This window comes from Anguilla anguilla, chromosome 3 (genome assembly GCF_013347855.1).
Source record: "Anguilla anguilla isolate fAngAng1 chromosome 3, fAngAng1.pri, whole genome shotgun sequence".
NCBI classification, from domain to species: Eukaryota; Metazoa; Chordata; class Actinopteri; order Anguilliformes; family Anguillidae; genus Anguilla; species Anguilla anguilla.
Window position 1 is genome coordinate 70,765,274 of NC_049203.1, and position 13,023 is coordinate 70,778,296.

Consider the following 13,023-nt stretch of genomic DNA (forward strand, 5'->3'; position numbering starts at 1 on the left):
TTTAAAAAATTAATTATTTTTTTTAATCACTGAAAACTGAAAAAAGCGGAATAAAGTTTTTTTAAGATTAATTAACCCTCCTGCTATCTTCAAATTTACTAACATCTTTTATCCTTGGGGTCAATTTGACCCCAGCAATTTAAACCTCCAGAAAATGATTATAATTTAAATTGTTACCATGAGTTTGTGTCAGGTACTTTATTATAGTCTTTGTTGACCAGTGTACACCGGCATATTCCAGGCATAGCTGGACTGTGCATCACATGCTGCTCATATTTTCATACCATGTTTGGCCGGTTTGCTTGGTATGTATTGTCTGAAAGGACAGCGCCCACGAAACGCAACCAGACATTCATCCACAGTCACGTGGGGGCCTGGATTGTAAAGAAAGGGTAATGGCTGAACCCACTTGTCCCATACATTATTATTGTTTAAAACTGCACATTTTAAGCACTGTATATGAACCAGAATATAAAGTACAATGTAAGCATAATATCCATGTGCAATTTCTCTCTGAAGCGCTTTTGCTGTCGCCTTCGTCTACCAAAATGTGTACAATTTGCTTATTTACTTCATCAGTGAATTTGTCTCTTGATTCTGCTAAATAAAATAAACACTTTCATTCATACATTGATGTTTAAGATTGTGTCATAATTTGGTGCTTGGACCCTCCCATCCATGGCTCAGGAAATGTGTTGATGTGTCATCATCTACGTAATAGAATTGTGGGTATGTGTAGTTCCATGAAACTGACTGCGGTATATTTATAATTATGAGTTAGCCTCTTTCATCAATGTATCTATTAAAAGGCAAACATTACATTACATTTATTAAGCAGACACTTTTATCCAAAGCGACGTACAATAAGTGCATACCGAAGGTCAGTGGAACAACTACAAAAACACTGCTCCGATAAGGTACAATACTCATTTTGTACAGTTATTCATAGCCATGAACACGCATTACTCTGACCTAACCTATGCTGAATCAAGCTAGGAGGCATTATAAGCTACAACATCAAAATAATAATACAAGGCACAATAAGTGCTGGATAGAGGTAGATGTGTAGCATGAAAGAGGGGAATTTAAGTGATAGAAATGAAAAGTGTGTGTGTGTGCATGTGCATGTGTGTGAGTGCGTGTGCGCGTGTGTGTGTGTGAGTGAGTGCGTGTGTGTGTGTGAGTGCGTGCGTGTGTGTGTGGGTGCGTGTGTGTGTGTGTGTGTGTGTGTGAGTGCGTGTGTGTGTGTGAGTGCGTGTGTGTGTGTGAGTGAGTGCGTGTGTGTATGTGAGTGTGTGTGTGTGTGTGTGTGTGTGTATGTATGTGTGAGTGTGTATGTGTCTGAGTGTGTGTGCAAGTGTGTGTGTGTGTGTGTGTGTGTGTGTGTGTGTGTATTTACGTGATTGAAATGATCTCTGATTGGGAAGCATGCGGTCTCTGTTAACATCCCTTACAGGAATTGGTTTACAGAAAACCATACAACATCAAGCATGCAGCAAATAAAATCCTGCTTTTATGGCAAAACAATGAGCAAAGAATGTAGAGCAGATAGAGCAACTGAAAATAATATTTCAATCATCAATCCATCCAACCAGCATTGTGTGTGCGTGTATGCGTGTATGTATGTGAGTGCATGAGAGTGTGTGTGTGAGCCCATGAGTGTGTGTGTGTGTGAGTCCATGAGTGTGTGTGTACGTGTGAGTGCGTGTGTGTGTGTGCGTGTGTGTGTGTGTGCGCGTGAGTGCGTGTGTGTGTGTGTGTGTGCGTGTGTGAGTGAGTGCGTGTGTGTGAGTGTGTGTGTGTGAGTGTGTGTGTGCGTAGGTGGGTGGTTAATTTGTATTTTGTTGCGCCCCTGCTGAAGTGGAGATTTCCTGTAAGGGATGGCAACAGAGACTGCATTCTGTGCATAAAGCAGGTATTACATGCAGTGTGAGGCAGAAGCAGACTGTGTGTGTGTGTGTGTGTGTGTGTGCACGTGTGCATGCAGGGGCTGTTTGTTATGGTTTGGGTGTAGGGGAGTTCACAGCAGTCTGATTCTCATCAGACCTTCAAAGGAAAACAGACTGTTTACAGTGCTGATGTTTTGTATTGTTGGAAAACTGATGTCATGGCGAATAAGTTGGTGTCTTTAGTGTCGGGGTGCTGGCTAAAAATCATGATACATTACATTACATTTATTTACCAGACGCTTTTATCCAAAGGGACGTACAATAGTGCATTTCATAGTCATGGACAACTACAAAACACAGGTTCAATAAGATACGATACTCATTTCGTACAGCTATTTCTAGCCGAGAACACAGTTCAGTTCATACAGTGAACACTATTCTGACCTAACTTATGCCAAAGCAAACTAGGGAGAAGAGCAAGCTACAATATTAAGACAAATACAAATTACCAAAAAGTGCTGGAATGGGGGTACATGTAACATGAGTGTCATGAAAGGGGGGGATTTAAAGTGAAATGATATACAGAGTGGTGGTAGTTAGTCTAGGTATAGCCTGAAGAGATGCGTCTTCAGACCACGGCGGGACATGGGTGGTGAGGGAGAGGTTCAAAGAGGGACAGGGAGTTCGTTCCACCACTGGGGAGCTAGGGTGGAGAAGCTCTGTGATCCCTTTACTCGGGTGGGAGGGGGGACAAGGCGCCCTGCTGCTGCAGAGCGGAGTGGTCGAGCAGGAGTATAGAATCGAATCATGTCCTGCAAATAGATAGGGGCCATCCTGTTAGCTGCAGTGTAGGAGAGGGTCAGGACTTTGAACCTGATCCTGGCAGCGACCGGTAGCCAGTGGAGTGACCGCAGCAGAGGAGTGACGTGGGAGAATTTGGGAAGGTTGCAGATGAGTCGGGCAGCGGCATTCTGAATCATCTGTAGTGGCTGTATGGCACAAGCTGGCAGGCTTGCAAGGAGAGAGTTGCAGTAATCAAGGCGAGAGGTCACCGTAGCCTGGACAAGCAGCTGGGTGGAGTGTGTCGTCAGGTATGGTCGAATCCTTCTGATGTTGTACAGAAGGAATCTGCAGGACCGTGAGAGGTTGCCTTGATGTGCTCCTTGAGGTCCAGCTAGTCGTCCAGGACCACCCCCAGGCTCTTTGCAGAGTGAGAGGCAGTCACTGTGGTGCCATCAACCGTGATTGAGAGCTCACGTAGTAGTGAGTTCTTGTATGGGAAGAACAGCAGCTCAGTGTTGTTGAGGTTGAGCTTCAGGTGGTGGCTGGCCCTCCAGGTAGAGATGTCAGCCAGGCAGGAAGATATCTTATCATCAACCTGTGAGGCAGAGGGGGGGAAAGGAAAGAAGAGTTGCGTGTCGTCTGCATAACAATGATAGGAGAGGCCGTGTGATTTAATAACTAAACCAAGAGATTTGGTGTATATGGAGAACAGCAGAGGACCCAGTACTGATCCCTGTGGTACTCCCGTAACAAGGGGATGAGAAGCAGAGGCAGACCCCATCCAGGTGACCTGGTAGGACCTATCTGCGAGATAGGAAGCGAACCAAGGCAGGGCGGTCCCAGCAATGCCCATCTCAGCCAAGGTGGAGAGGAGTATTACCTGGGTCAGCACCCAGCCAGATACAAAGGTTAACTATGAATGAAGCAGGCACATATGGGAAGCCAGTGGAGCTTGTGGAGTACAGGCGTGATATGAGCAGATTTCCTTGTGTGAGCGACTAGCTGGGCTGCTGACTTTTGAGCGTACTGAAGGTTATTGAGGGATTTCGACAGGGAGAGCAGAGGGCAGTGATTCTCAGTAATCTAGAGTAGAGATAATAATTTTGTGTTTCAGCATCGTAAAGGCTGAGGCAGGAGCAGAGACGGGCAGTGTTACATAGGCGGGAGACTGCTGCTCTGGTCATAAAGTTAATGTGTCTGACAGGAGACTGTGGGGTCAAAAGCATGTAAATGAGAAACAAAAGAGGGCCTAAGACTGAGCCCTGTGGGACGCCCTGTGGGACGCCCTGTGGGACACCCTGTGGGAGTGACATTTCCTTTTGCCAATTGAGAAAAAAATCTGTCTGGCTGTCGGGAGGCAGGTTAAAGCAATATTGCCAATATTTAAATGAGATGATTGACTGTGTCAGAAGCAATACTGAGATCAAAGAGCAGTGCAATTTTAATGAGACCAAAGTTATCAGAAAAGAGGTCATTGACTACTCTAAGAACTACAATTCTGGATAAAATTGCCTTTATTTTTTATCAAATCAGGGTTGCCAACTCTCACGTTTTTGGCATGAGTCACATTCTTTCAGGTTGTCTCACACGACCCAGATACAACACATGCCAAATGAAAGACCGCAACTAACTTCCTGTTTAAACAAATAACGTATGAGCTTGCAGGTTCAAACACATTAGAGAAAGACTGCTGATTGGCTACATCCCAACTCTGATTGAATATACAACTGCTCACAGAAAATAATCTTTAACATGGTATAGATATTGCCTGAATTATGAAGGTCAACAATATTTTTTCACATTTATGTGTCCTTTCCTATGTTGACCTTCCACATAAGGGAATATGGCATATGAGTCATGGTATATTTCTAGTACAGTGACACAGGAAGTCAGGGGCGACCAGCTCCTACAGACTCACCAGGAACTTAATAAAGTAAAACATAAACGGTGACGTATTTCTATTAGTTTTCATTCATAAGAATTTTTAAGTGCCTATAATTAAATATAATAAACACGTTTGTTAGGTCAGGTTAGGTCTCGTTACAGGTAACTGAGAGCGCCTGCGGCAGTGCCCTTTTAAGCAGCCCTGGAGTCCGCTTCTCAGAAGCAGGGGCTTTTTCTCCTCACCTCTCGACCACGGCCGTGTCCTGATTTTACCTTATGTTTTGCAGCTTTTTTGTTATTTCTTATGTGTGGTAAAATAAAATGGTTTGTTATTTTTGGGAAAGCTTGGTGTCGGCATCGTTATGCTTGCGGGTGCTTGAGAGCAACCGTAACAATGTTTCTCGAATTCTTTTGTTTTTGATCACTTTTATCACAATTTAGTTACATTCCTTTCATATTTTGAAGAGCCTTGATTCCATTTTTTCATAGATTTTTCTGCTTCTTTGTAATAAGGGTGCCAGCATTTCTGGAGGCCACTGCATTCATTCTCTGTCTGCATCATAATCATACTCAAACATCGTACACAGTATCCTGGCATATTACTGACACCTAGTGGAGAAAACTGTAATGGCAGGTAAGAAAGTAACCGGAGTAACCGGATGAAACCGGAGTACCTGGTTTCATCCAGGTACTCCGGTTTTCTCCCAGGAAAGGTGAACTGGAGACACTAAATTGGCTGTAGATGTAAGTGTGTGTGTGTGAGCGTGCCAGTGTGAGTATGCAAGTGTGTGTGTGTATGTATGTGTGTGCGCATGTGCCAGTGTGTATGTGTGTGTGTGTGTAACTATTTTCTAAAAGAATAATACATTAAATACCCATTGATATACAATTTTCTATATTCACATGAGGGAAGTGATGACTGCCTAGCCTACAGCATAAACTATTTACAACTGGCCTACCTCTTCAGAACATATGATAACCTGCATGTAAAAGTCAACCTGCAGTGCCGTATGGTAAGTCAACCTGCAGAGCAGTATGGTCCTCCTGTGACTTTTCTCCAGCTGTTCTTCCCGTCACAAACTGTTTGATCTCTGAGTGTTTGATCCTACTTACACTCGCACACTGAAGAGATAAGCCATAAATGCAGCATTTAGACACTTAAAGTAAATTTATTTCAAATAATAACAAATATATAAAATAGACTTATTACTATTTTAATAAGGCAATAAGGAAATGAAAAAACACTTCTAACAATGTTCATATGACTCATGATGGAACCTGGGTTGTGAGTGCAGCCCAATTGGACCTCACTGGCAGGACAATACAGTAAATGTGCATTGTATCATACACAATAACAACAACACTCAAAGTGATAACAGTTCACACACTTTGCTGTACTGTACTGAATTAGAATTAGGTTTACCTAGCAAAGGCACTATTTATATGACGATATATTATTGTATTGTATCATGGCAACAGTCTTTACATTTACTGTAAAATTGCAGCCTGTTTTGGGACCCCTCGAAAAGAAAACTAAAACTTCAAAAAAGGAGAAAATATAAGCAATTTTTACAGAATTTTATACACTTGAATATGTAACATGACCTCATTAGGCCAGAACATATATACAGTATTTTGATGGTTGTGTTTTAAAATTTATCGCACCAGTGTGAAATCAATGCTCAATAAGAACTATTCATATGAGGCCTGTGTGAATCATTTTGATGGAAAAAGTAAGTTTTGAGAAGAGAGAACATGGTTTTGAATGCATGAATGCATTTTGCAAGAGATTTGTGTAGTTTTGGCAAAAGGTTAACTGTTGCTGTGCTTTGTGTGTAGAGTTTTGAGAAATTGAGCTATAGTTTCAGGAAATGCATTTAAACAATTGAGAAAACCTGTGATATGACACATTATTGTAAGATTCTTGTAAGACAGTAAAATGTCACAAGGTGGTGCTGTTCACAGCAGGTGTGTTCCACAGTCTGGAAACATCTAAAACGAAATTAATCTGAGCAATTCAGAAAAAAAAAATCTAAATGATCCCAAGTATTTATTAAATAATGGCTCCGAATTCATTGATAGTGATTTGGAACTACTACTGAAAATTCCTCCAAAGTGTGAAGGAAGGAAGAGCAATCTCTGACCCATTTTGTAGCTTTTGCCGATATGTCACTGTAGCAAACACACCTGCCACAGGCCACCGAAGTGGCTTTTCTTGGGGCCCTCCAGCACAGAGACACAGGGAGATGATGTTAAAACAGTCCACATTTATTCCACGAGGGTTTGGCAAGATGGTATAGCCAAGGAGCAGATGTTAAAACACTGTCATGACAGAGAAGGCTCCCCTGTGTGGGTGGGGATGGCAGATTTAACCTGTGCGCATTGATTACCTCACTACGCACAGGTGCAGCCACTCCTGTTCCTGGGCCCAATTAGCCTGGCCAATTCTCTCATTCTTAACCAATCATCCAATTGACCAGGTCTAATTAGCATGACCCAGGGCAGGTGTGGCTGCTTAAACCAGCCATCCCCACACCACAGTCACTATAACCAAGGAGGTTTGTAAACGTCTTATACATACCAATCTTATGTTGTAGACATCAACATATCTGTAAAATACATTTGAGATATGTTGATGTTCAAAAGCATTGCTAGTACGTATACTTTCTGCTTATACGTAACTGTTTTTAAATGGCTTCTGGCAGTTAAACATAGCGCTTGGTTGTATAACAGGTGGAATAGCTTGTATATCACAAATACTGGTGCTTGTCTGGTTTACAGGGTTAAATGTCTGCATCCTGCAGGACCGGTATATTCACTGGGTGTTGTTTCAGTAAACTACCCTGGACAGCAGCTATTTACTTCAACTCTGGCTTACGCCCACATTAGCCTGCAGCGAATACCTTCATTAAAAATGTATTCTGCTGACAAGCAAAAACAATAAACGGGCATGTTCAATCAGACATTTTAGTTTATTAGATTTTTAATTTACAGTGGTTCCAGTAACATACACTACCAGTCAAAAGTTTTAGAACACCTCAATTTTTCCAGTTTTTATTGAAATTTATGCAGTTGTCTCAATGTACTCTGAAATTAAAGCACAGAACAAATAAACAATTGGAGATTAAAAAAAAAAAGAAATCATGGAATCATTCTGTTTAACACAATTTATTCGAATTTTTTGACTCATCAAAGCAGCCACCTTTTGCAGATATTACGGCTTACCACACTCGTGGCATTCGTTCTGCAATGGAAATCAAATATTGTTCGGATAGATCTTCCCAACACTATCGCAGAAGTTCCCACAAATGTGTTGAGTCAAACGACTTACACACAATATTCTTTTCAAGCTTCATTGTTTGCAAAGATGAGCTTATCCTGAGAGACACTCCTACCTAGTTCTGAGACGCAGCCCAGAGTCTCAGCACTTCCTTTATTATAGTGCTGGGCAGAGAAAATTCTCTCCATTGAATAACCAGGCATGACGAGGTGTATCATATAAGAAATAGGATCGATTTCTGCAGAAAGAGTTTGGGCATCAGGTGCCTTCGGGCATCATTGAGGGTGCCTTCGGGCATCAGGTGCATTCGGGCATCATTGAGGGTGCCTTCGGGCATCATTGAGGGTGCCTTCGGGCATCATTGAGGGTGCCTCCGGGCATCATTGTGAGTGCCTTCGGGCATCAGGTGCCTTCGGGCATCATTGTGGGTGCCTTCGGGCATCAGGTGCCTTCGGGCATCATTGAGGGTGCCTTCGGGCATCAGGTGCCTTCGGGCATCATTGAGGGTGCCTTCGGGCATCAGGTGCCTTCGGACATCATTGAGGGTGCCTCCGGGCATCATTGAGGGTGCCTTCGAGCATCATTGAGGGTGCCTCCGGGCATCATTGAGGGTGCCTTCGGGCATCATTGAGGGTGCCTCCGGGCATCATTGAGGGTGCCTTCGAGCATCATTGAGGGTGCCTCCGGGCATCCTTGTGAGTGTTGTTGTTCAAACTTGTTGTTGTCCTTGGGAGGTCCGTGGCCTGGAGGTAGAGGGGCCTTGCTGCAAGGCTTAGGAATTTAGAGCGGTACTTGGTGGTACCATAACTTTAGTGATGCTAGAGAAAACTCTCCTCCCTTCAATAGCATAACCAGCGACAGGCTGTCATTAAAATCTGATAAACAGGATACATGTGCATTTTCAGTAATATTAATTTTAGAAATTATATTTTGGTAGATGTGTGCGGAGGTGGCTTGTCCGTCTCTTGACCTTTCTTTTCTCAGAATCGTTTATCTGTCTTACTTCACAAGAGAGCAGACAGGTCTTTGTGGTCGGCATATCCTGTAGAATGTCTCTGCTGCAGGCCTCTGTTGCACACAAACACACACACACACACACACACACACTCACACACACACACACACTCACACGGCGCTGAAAAATGCTGTGGTTGCACTTTTGGTTCAGGGTTCCAGTCACTCTGCAAGTCACCAACTCTAGATCCAGCAAAAGAGCCCCAGACATTCATGCTTCCTCCTCCATGTTTGACAGTTGGTGTCACACACTGAGGAACCATCCTTTCACCTATTTGACGGTGTACAAAAACCTTGCATGATGAACCGAATATTTCAAATTTTGGTTCAACAGTCTATAACATTACATTACGGGTATTTGGCAGAAGCTCTTGTCCAGAGCGACGTACGACAAAGTGTATAACCATAACCAGGCACAAGTGTATTTATATACTCACCGGCCACTTTATTAGGTACACCTTGCTAGTACCAGATTGTCTTCTGCTGCTGTAGGAAACATGGACTTGAGATATGGCCATGAGTGCTCTGGTGGCGAAGAATCATCCTTATCTTCTGCCGTCGCCATCATTACCGCCGCCAAGTTCAAACTGAACTGTTCAACCACTGGTGCAACAAGCAAGCACTTTGAACTTGACCGACAGTGTATTAGGAGTAGGCTACTGTGATTGGTTTTTCTCCTGTGAAGAACACAGCGTGTGGCCAATCACATTTTATAAAATAAAAAAATATTCAACTGTTGACTTCAAAGCTATGTTTCAAAGTAACGAGTAACGACAACCTTCATAGAAATGTAGTGGAGTCAAAAGTACAATATTTATCTTTCAAATGTAGTGGAGTAAAAGTCATAAGTTTCCAAAAAAATAAATACTCAAGTAAAGTACAGATTCTCGAAAAATGTACTTAAGTACTGTACTCAAGTAAATGTACTTCATTACTGTCCACCCCTGGTAATCTGTTTATAGTTCCTCGAGGTCGTCTGCTTCTCCATCTTCTTGGGCCCATATCTACGGAGAAACCTAATAGTTTCAGTTAGATTCACACAATAATTTGTTAAAGCATCTCAAATTCAGTTCTTCAGCACACATCGCCCCTGTAAGTTTCATAGGGACACCTACAAATTAGAAGGGGAAAGTTAGTGGGTTCAGGCTCAATTCGAATTAGCTCCAAGTCAACACCCAGTTCCTGTTAAAACGGAGGAAAGATGTTCTGTTAATTTCTAGTCAACCGATGTAACAAAGAAAAAGTTGTGCGCATTCGTTTTGTTATATAGCAGCAACTTAATCCACCTTTTCTTTTCTTTCTGTGATCTGTGCAGTCATACAAGCAGTGCACTTTCACTGCATGACATTTTTATTTGGGTTTTTTTTAATGTGGGCTTTTAATTTCAGTCTAATCATTCCTCTACCTCCCTCCTGTTTTTTCATCGCACTTCCAGAGCTATCCTGGAAGCCACGATTCATTGTTCCTGCGTGTAATCTGGTGTAATGCCAAATGAATATCTGCTGCGTTCTATATTGATGCGTCAAACATATTCCGTTTGTTGTTGCGTTTGTGGCGTTATTTCTATCGCGATACTGACAAGATTGCAAATGAGCCAAGCTTACATTCACGGCTGCTAGTCCCACCCTGTCGCCTGTTTTCTCCACCACTGATATGAGGCGTTCTCTTTTCTCCAACTCTCGCAGTTGGTCATGTTTCACTTTCTCTAAACTTGTCATTTCCGTTTTTACACTTTCAACTTCCATACACTTCTGTTGTAACCTCTCTGCATCACGTTGCCACTCGTCTCTCCTGGTGTCACTCAGCTTCGCTTCTTCATCAAATTCTTCAGTTTGATCCACTAGTCGCCTGACATTTCACTCCTAATGATCAAACCACAGGGTTACAATACCCGCGGCTCTTGCTTTTCGGTCACTCTTTTTGCTAAAACTCCGATACCACTCTGCTTGCTCACTCGGTCCTCCTTCCACGGGGAAGGGCCTGTCCTTGTCACGTAAGCATTTACTCACACTATTAGCTGAACTCCTTCACTTCTTTCAACATAGCTGGATCTATAGGTTCATTTTATTTTCTCCCTTCATGCCACTTCTCTCCTACCTTATTCAACGGCTCCAGAGAGCCACCTGTTGCCATCACTACACAGTTATTATAATTATAGTTCCATAATATAAAACAATACTTATTACACAATTAATATATTAATGTCTAATAAATATAAAACAATATTAATTCTGCACTGAGAATCCTGTTCATGACGCCAATTGTTGGGCAGAGAAAATTCTCTCTGTTGAATAACCATGTTCTATAACATTACATTACAGGCATTTGGCAGACGCTCTTGTCTAGAGCGACGTACGACAAAGTGTATAACCATAACCAGGAACAAGTGTATTTATATACTCACCGGCCACTTTATTAGGTACACCTTGCTAGTACCAGGTTGTCTTCTGCTGCTGTAGGAAACATGGGCATCAGGTGCTTTGGAGCATCATTGAGGGTGCCTCCGGGCATCAGGTGCCTTCGGGCATCAGGTGCCTTCGGGCATCAGGTGCCTCCGGGCATCAGGTGCATTCGGGCATCATTGTGGGTGCCTTCAGGCATCAGGTGCCTTCGGGCATCATTGAGGGTGCCTCCGGGTATCATTGAGGGTGCCTTCGGGCATCAGGTGCCTCCGGGCATCAGGTGCATTCGGGCATCATTGTGATTGCCTTCGGGCATCATTGAGGGTGCCTCCGGGCATCATTGAGGGTGCCTTCGGGCATCAGGTGCCTTCGGGCATCATTGTGAGTGCCTTCGGGCATCAGGTGCCTTCGGGCATCATTGAGGGTGCCTTCGGGCATCATTGAGAGTGCCTTCGAGCATCAGGTGCTTTCGAGCATCATTGTGAGTGCCTTCGGGCATCATTGTGGGTGCCTCCGGGCATCAGGTGCCTTCGGGCATCATTGAGGGTCCCTTCGGGCATCAGGTGCTTGCGAGCATCATTGAGGGTGCCTTCGGGCATCAGGTGCTTTCGAGCATCATTGTGAGTGCCTCCAGGCATCCTTGAGGGTGCCTTCGGGCATCAGGTGCCTTCGAGCATCATTGAGGGTGCCTCCGGGCATCATTGAGGGTGCCTTCGGGCATCAGGTGCTTTCGAGCATCATTGTGAGTGCCTTCGGGCATCATTGAGGGTGCCATCGGGCATCAGGTGTCTTCGGGCATCCTTGAGGGTGCCTTCGAGCATCATTGTGAGTGCCTCCGGGCATCATTGAGGGTGCCTTCGAGCATCATTGTGAGTGCCTCCGGGCATCATTGAGGGTGCCTTCGGGCATCAGGTGCTTTCGAGCATCATTGTGGGTGCTTTCGAGCATCATTGTGGGTACCTCCGGGCATCAGGTGCCTTCGGGGATCAGGTGCATTCGGGCATCATTGTGGGTGCCTCCGGGTATCATTGAGGGTGCCTTCGAGCATCATTGTGAGTGCCTCCGGGCATCATTGAGGGTGCCTTCGGGCATCAGGTGCTTTCGAGCATCATTGTGGGTGCCTCCGGGTATCATTGAGGGTGCCTCCGGGCATCCTTGTGGGTGTTGTTGTTCAAACTTGTTGTTGTCCTTGGGAGGTCCGTGGCCTGGAGGTAGAGGGGCCTTGCTGCAAGGCTTAGGACTTTAGAGTGGTACTTGGTGGTACCATAACTTTAGTTATGCTAGAGAAAACTCTCCTCCCTTCAATAGCATAACCAGTGGCAGGCTGTCATTAAAATCTGATAAACAGGACACATGTGCATTTTCAGTAATATTAATTTTAGAAATTATATTTTGTAGATGTGTGCGGAGGTGGCTTGTCCGTCTCTTGACCTTTCTTTTCTCAGAATCGTTTCTCTGTCTTACTTAACAAGAGAGCAGACAGGTCTTTGTGGTCGGCATATCCTGTAGAATGTCTCTGCTGCAGGCCTCTGTTGCACACAAACACACACACACACACACACACACACTCACACACACACAGCGCTGAAAAATGCTGTGGTTGCCCTTTTGGTTCAGGGTTTCAGTCACTCTGCAAGTCACCAACTCTGGATCCAGCAAAAGAGCCCCAGACATTCATGCTTCCTCCTCCATGTTTGACAGTTGGTGTCACACACTGAGGAACCATCCTATCACCTATTTGACGGTGTACAAAAACCTTGCATGATGAACC